This window comes from Sesamum indicum, linkage group LG6, assembly GCF_026168435.1.
Source record: "Sesamum indicum cultivar Baizhima isolate 11 linkage group LG6, ASM2616843v1, whole genome shotgun sequence".
Lineage (NCBI taxonomy): Eukaryota > Viridiplantae > Streptophyta > Magnoliopsida > Lamiales > Pedaliaceae > Sesamum > Sesamum indicum.
Genome location: NC_142662.1, coordinates 18,076,038 through 18,084,349, shown reverse-complemented (window position 1 = coordinate 18,084,349; position 8,312 = coordinate 18,076,038).

Sequence of the window (8,312 nt, the reverse complement as noted above, 5' to 3'; positions counted from 1 at the left end):
AGCATGTATGTGTTATTTTAGAAAAAAAAAAAAAAAAGAAAATCCATTCCAATTGAAAACATTTTCACGGCCTTTGTGTTTGTTCAACTATATATGCTGATTTTTTTTATCAAATCAATTTATTATACTATTTGATATATTAATATATTAAAATTAATAAATATATAAAAAGTTTCAAATAAAAAATACTACTTAAAACAAACAAATACAGAACACAAACTATCGCAAAAGTAGCTAATATCTACATTAATATAATTTTAAGGGTTACTTGCACTTTAACCCCTTTAAAAATATAAAATTTCACTTTTTTTAAAATTTTAAAATTATAGTTACACCTCATTTTAAAATTCATTGTTTACATCTGACCCACTTTTATTAAGATTTGAATGAAAAATGCAGGCATTAGCAAAAAAAAATATATACATAAATTTCAATTTTATTGTTTATTTAACATTCTCGTGTAATAATTTTGTACTTAATTATAAAAAAAATATAACGATGGTAATCTCACTCTATATGTATATTATATTGATCTCTTTATAAGTACAAAAAATGTACATGGGATAAAATAAAAATTTATAAAAATATTTTTTTTGTTAAGATCAGTATTTTTCGTCTAAATTTTAACAAAATGAGGTCATATATAAACAATGAATTTTTTAAGGGGATGTAAATATAATTTAATTTTCTTTTAAAAAAATATAATTTTATATTTTTGGAAAGAGTCTAAATATAATTAACCTTAAAATCCATAATTTCGTAATTATAAAACTTCAATCTTAGTAGTAGAAAGAACCGAAACCCACAGATTGGCTGCCAGATGCTAAATTCGAGGCGGTATCCTGGGAAAGAAATTGATATTTTTGGTAATACCCATTTGCATTTTATTTTATTTTTGTCAAATTCACAGTGTACATATGCAGTGTATTTTATAAATGGATCATTACATTTCACTCTTCTCAATTTTAATAATAATAAAATTGAGAAGAGTCTAACAAATAAGTTCATTCATCAGTAAAAATTCATTGAATGTAGATTTTAGCAAAAGAAATTGTATAAAATTCATATTTACCCCCAACTGATTTATTATTTATTTATTGTAGGTCAAATAAATATTTTTGTAATCAAATTATCCTTATACATCTTCACACATTAATGTATTTGAGAAGGTATATCTTCATTGTTATAAGGGTAATTTAATAAAAAAAAATATTTGATCTACAATAAATCAGTAATAAGCCAATCAAATACAAATATCAATTTTCATCAGCTTTTTTTATTAATACCAAAAAATTCAGCAAATCTTAACTAGACAAAAATAAAACTAATTAAAGTACTCGATAAAATTTTTTAAATTATAAAAAATTTATATATAACTACACGGAACCTTTTTTAAAGAAAAGTGTAATGATTCCTTTTATAAATGTAAAGATTGCAAGTTGGTAAATTGTATGGATTAACAAATAAAAATCTATGACAAGAAACATAGGAACTGACACCAAGAAATTATAATATTTTCTATATTTAGACATTCAGACTTTGGTGTACGTATGTGAGATATGGATTGTTGAGTCTGATGACATATGGTTTTTTATTTAAATATTTAACTTTATGAAATGTAAACATAATAAAATAATTAGAGACTGAAAATTTCTTTTTTCGAATTAATGTGAAGGATATAGCGTGTGTTTATTTTGAAATCGTGAATTTTAAATTTTTAATAATATTTTTCTTGAATTTATTTAGATAATTTTAAATTTAAAAAATTTCAAATCCTCCCATTCTCATTATTGAATTATGTTTTGATAAATGCTGGTGTATTTTAATTTTATTTTTCAAATAGAGTCATTTAAAATCTTTTACTCAAATCTAAATCCATCCGTCCAAATACATGCTAAAAAAACCATTCAAAAAAAAAAATAAAGTTAAGATTTATATGTTGCTCAAGTTTCTTGATTCCCTCCATTTATCGTATATAAAACACCGTACATTTTCGTTAAATTTTATAATTTTATTTTGCAAAAAAAAATCCAAAATTTTTATACTGTTCAAGTGCATCGTCTTTACTTGGGGCAAGATAACAGAACCCCATGCACCATAAATGACAGTAATAATTAATAACTAAATATTTATGTTTATTTCATGCATATCATTTGTCTTGTCTTAGGAATTTCCATAACGTCAATAATATATACATTGAGCGCATTTAATTGATAAAGTTGAAGCCTCGTAATTAAAAAATACTTGTAAATGATGCCACTTAATTGGATGCCTACCCAACTGGGTGGCCTGTTGACGTATGATCGACGCCACTTAATTGGGTGCCTACCCAACTGGGTGGCCTGTTGACGTATGCCCACCCAGTTTTAATTTAACATATGGTACCAATTCATCATATTAATATCTTCCTAAGTAATTTATATATCTGTATGATTTTAGAAGCATGCTCTAATAATTATGTTATATTGGTAAAAGAATAAAAAAAATGAAAAGGTATTTCAATCGATCAATGTTATAACAATCAAAATTAATTATTTTATTGGTCAACAATTTGCATCGACTTTAATAAGAAACATTTATATTAGTATCTACTAAGTCTAAAAAGTCACGATCATTAATGTACCATACATATAATGACCTCAATTTTTGAACCCTTACTAAAGCATTAATCATAGCTAAAATTTATGATTACTATTTTACTCACGCCTACGGATATCATGACTTTATGGTCGTGTTCGGTTTGTGGCCACGACCTGTATGCCACATCACTGAACTTTTAGCCTTAGTGGGTGTGTGGCTAAATTTATTTAAAAGATTTTGTATATTTAAGTATTTTGCAACATATTATATTGATTATATTTAGATCCCTCTAAAATGTGAAATTATACTTTTATCTAAAAAGACTTTAAAATTATACTTACACTTCATTTAAAAGATTTTCGTTTACACTTGACCCTATTTCATTAGAATTTTGAGAAAAAAATATTGACGTCAGTAAAAAAATTATATAAATTTTTAATTTTACCCCTTATTTAATATTCTCATGTAATACTTTTTATACTTATAAGAGAATAAATGTAATATATATGAAGTCAAAAGGATGTGTGTCTCACGTGATTCATTTAAATTGGAGCTTTTGTTTTGATTGATTCATTTTTGCCAACATGATAAAACTTATGTCACGTACAATAGTATAACACTTAAATTAAAAATAGTTATAGTATAATTAAAATTTAATAAATTAAAAATAATTTATGTCACGTACAATAATTTAAAAAAAGTCAATAACACTTAATATTTAATTAATCAAATTAATTTTACAGTACATATATATCTATATTCTTATTTTGGTGTTTATGCGGTATATTTTATTGATATTTATACAGTATAAGTTGAAAAGCAAATTATGCTATTCATCTAACTAAAAAAAGAAAAAAAATTTAACTAACTGTCACATAATTTATAAATTTTGTAAGATATAATTTAATTATAATTAAATTAAATTTATGCACAGCACGAGGTGCACGTTAGTATGTATATATTTACAAACAACAAAATTGTACTGAAAAAAGAAAAGAAAATGGCAAGAATCACTTTGATTATTTTATAATTCACATATTCAATCAATTTGGTCAACCCTTATAACTAATTTCTATCACATCAAAAATACATATACCTATATTCAACATTCTCACACCAATATACCTATATTTGGAAACAACTAATCCAGACATATTCCCAATTTTCGCACAAAAACTAATAAAGCATTTATACACAAATCCAATTATTGGAAACTGAAATAAAAATAAAAACGCAACCAAAACGGACACTTAGAGTTCATTTCACCAGAGCTTATATGAGTTGGGTAGATCCATGCACCCATCCCACTTGAAAGAACCTCAGATAGTGATGGCAATGGAACGGATAAGATCCGACCCGAACCCGCCTTGCCTAATTCCCCCCCGCCACGTACTGCATTCTCGCTTTCACATTTGAATCCAAAAGATGAAAGCCAAATAATTGAATTGTTATTTTAATAAACAATTATTAATTAGAGTTTAATAATTTAAATTTATTATTTAATTAGACATAAATATATTTATGATTCAACTGATATTTTATTTGTTTAATAAATAATATCAATTTAGATTTAAATACCTTAATATAGTTTTTAATCTAAAATGAATTGTATAAGACAAAGAATATGTTCATCTGAGTCATTAATTTTCTCATCAAGTAATATTATTTTACGATCTGCAATGAATTATATAATACAAAGAATACATTCAACTAAAATTTTATCTTTTTAGTAAATAATATTAGTTTAGATTTAAATATCTCAACATAACTCAATATAAATTAATTGTATACGATACAACATACATCCATCTACATTATTAATTTTCTCGTCAAATAATTTTTTATTTTTTGTATCTCTTATATAACGTTGGATATATGAAAAAAAATGTTCAAGAATACACATATAATATTATAATATTTTTATAATAATGAAACATATATTAATAAATATAATAATATATAATATTTTTTTCAAGAATACACTCCCTCTTTTATTCTTTCGAATTCCATACTTCATTTATTAATATAATTACTAATTAAAAAATTTCTTAAGTGTCAAATATATATATATATATATATATTTATTTTAATTTTATTAAGAATTTTCATATCTACCCATATTCACTTCATTGATTCAGGTGGGGAATCACGTGGTATGCTCCTTGTCGGAAGGGGTTTGGTCCATCTAAATTTTGAGCTCTATTTGTCAACTTGGCCGCCACACAAAATTACTCATTTTTCACTCCACAAATACACATGATTTGTAGGAGCTATCTGTGTGTGTAATTTAAATTTTGTTAATTTTAAATATCTATAAATATAATTTTATTGATAAAAAAAATTTAAAGGGATAGTCGCGTTGTACAAGAATATGTTTTTAATGTATTTTAGGCGATGTATATTTTGTCAATCGGAGGTAAGTATTTTATACCTGCACACTTAATAAATAATATGGATATTACTCGATCAGATTTAAATTGCGATGCACTACAATAAAAATAATATTGAAAAATACGAGCAACCCTCTTGTGATATTAAAAATGAGTCAATTACCATTTTATAAAAAGAAATTATAATTTATCTCCCTATTTTTTTTTAAAATACAACAATTTATGCCTATGTGTTTTTTGAAATGCAGCAATTTACATCCTTAGACAATGAGATAAATCGTTTTATTTTAAACAGATGGGTAAATTGATATATTTTTTTGTCATAGGAGATAATTTGTTCATTTATAATATTATAAGAGGATAACTTGCATTAAGCCCTAAAAATAATATTAGTGTAAAAAAATTGAATATTAGATTTATTTTTACCATTAAAGAATGTATTAGATGCCAACAATTTTGATCTAATTATCATAGAACAGTAAGAATTACATAAAAAAATTGTAATAGTAGTCGATTATTGATGTGACTAAACGTGCTTTCTGGCTTGTGTCACTATAAAAAATATAATATTTAAATATAATTAAATATCATGATTAATAATAAATAATTATAATTGATAAAAAATATGCAACGATTATTAATCGTGATTTTTACGAAAGTGACTAAAATATTTGTTATGGCTATAAGTTATGCCAAATATTTTTAGCATAGCTTGAGCTGTAGAGAATAATTTTTTTATAGTGGAAAAACTTTTTGCGTGGATTTTATTTAACCATAGTTAATAATAGTATCGTATGTTTTTTCATAACCGTTAATATTGTAGCCCATAGTAAATTTTTTCTAGTATGTGTTGATTACCACATGTTTAAACTTTAAATTTTTGTTATAAAAACCCTAACCAACGCAAACACATTTCTTTCTGACGAGTAAGTGTGAAATTACCCCTGTTTTTCTATTTTTATGATAAAAAAAAAAAGAAAAAATCAATGTTCCACCAAGGGTTGAGATGAAATCTTACGAATATTAGTGTACGATTTTGTGATGTATATTTATACTATTATAAAAAGAAAAGACCATCTATACTCACAAACGATGATTAATAACATTATTATATTAATTTTTTGTGAAATAAAAAATACCTTCAAATAATAAAATAACTACTTGTTTAAGACTATTATATACAAACAATAAAAAATATTTTAAAATATTATTTATTATATACATACAAAAACCACGTGTCAGAACGACGGCTTATTTAATATAATACTCCAATGATGGAAAAGATGAACAAGTGCTTTAAAATAATTATTAATTTATTATTATTATTCTTCGGGACGCCCACAGTTTGATTAATACTGTTGTGACTACTTCCAAGTTCCAACTCCGGAAAGGGCGAAACGCACGTGGTTTCTTGTCGCTAAGAGGTAGTTGAGATTAAGTACTCTTTTTCCTTGAAATTAAAATAATAAAAATGAATCAATCACGAGCAGTGTCTTAATTAGTGGTAATCCATTATGTACTTAAATATTTTTATATAAGATAGAAAATATTTTATATTATTATTAATTATATGAGAAAGAAAGTACCTTTCAATGATTGGTTGGATCACTATTAAAAAACAACAAATTATTCCCTACACAATAAATTAATACTATCATCAGGATCAGACAAAAACGATACTAAATATAAAATTTTTACCATAGTTAACCAATATTCAGATTATTCTTTTATCATAGTTTTTTAGGTGTAGCAAATTTTGACCTTACTTGCAGAAACAACGGCTCATAATCATCGCACAAGGATTGTTAATTATTATTCGTCACGATTTTTTACTTTTTAACCATAGTGAAAATTATATTTCTTCCAGTGGACTTATTTTTAATTTTAATTTTATTTTTTACTTGACTTTAATTATTCTTCTAACTATTTTTTTTTGTAGTTGTTAAAATATTGGAGATGGGTTCTTCCATTGTTCTCTGAATTTTCATTGCTTCCGCTCCATAGAAAATTTAAATGATAAAGTCGAAGAGAGAAGCAAAAATGATGGTTTTAAAGTTTGTTGTAATTTTATTTTTTTAATTCAGGTAATAAATTGTGTGTGAAAATATCAAATTGTATGTATTATGGTACATCAACAAAATTTTTATTTCAGTAGTAATTTTTACTGTATTTGCATCACAAATGTACTTTATTTCATTTGGGTTTAATTATGGTCATGATATCATATCTTAATATAATTGCAAAATAAAAGCTTAAATGCATAAATTTAATGTATGTGTTTTGAAAACTCAACTAAAAACTTTTTGATGTTTTAAATACTTGACTTGCTGTCGCCTATATCTGCATTGTTTTGGGCGACGCCGATCGCTCAGAACAACACAATCTGGGTGGCGGCGGCTGCCGTCGCCCATGTTTTTTTTATATAATTTAAAATTTTTAAATTTAAAAATGACTAAATTTAAATACTTATAATAGTAATTTAAATATTATTTATTGCAAATAAAAATAATTTTTTTTAAATATATTTAACTAAATAATAGTTTAAATTTAGTTAATATATATAATTTTTATGATTAATTAACATTTATATTCTTAAGATACTTAAATTTGAAAAATGAATTTATTATATTAGTTTTTGTAGTTGGATTTTAATTTAATATTTCAATTTAAATTATAAAACTTCAAAAATCTATATGCTCTTTTTTTTTCATATTTTAAAGAATTATTTATTTTGTATAGATAAAAATGTACAAAAAAATATCATTGAAAATAAGTCAAAGATGCCTAAGTCAAATATATAAACACTATGACGGCATTTTAGTCCAAGACGTCCAAAATTGAGGTTAAAAGCAACTAAAAACACTTCAGAACGTAGATGTCGTGCGTTTAATACACATTCTGTTAATTACTAACGAAATGAATATTTTTTTACTAAATTTTATAAAATACAAAAAGGTCTTACATTTACTTTCAAAATATTAAAAATTTTAAGCTATTTCAACAAAGCACGTGAGATTAAACGAATAGTACAAGTGAAGGTTGAGTGTGATTCTAATCTTAATTGTGAAGTAAATGCTTATAGGAGAATGTTTGATCATATGAAGAACCTCTAAAACACAATACTAGCAAAAAATGGATTGATTGCAATAGGCTTTCTTTAAAAATAACAATATGTAAAATCATCCTATTGAAGAGAAAAACAATACACGATGCGATCGGGGAACTTTTTTTTTTTTTAAAAAAAAGAAGAGTCAGGTGAATCCTGATTCCTGACGTGGGAAACAATAAACTTTTTTCTTGAAAATTTTAAGGATCCTGTTACTTTTCTCTTTATTTAGAGGG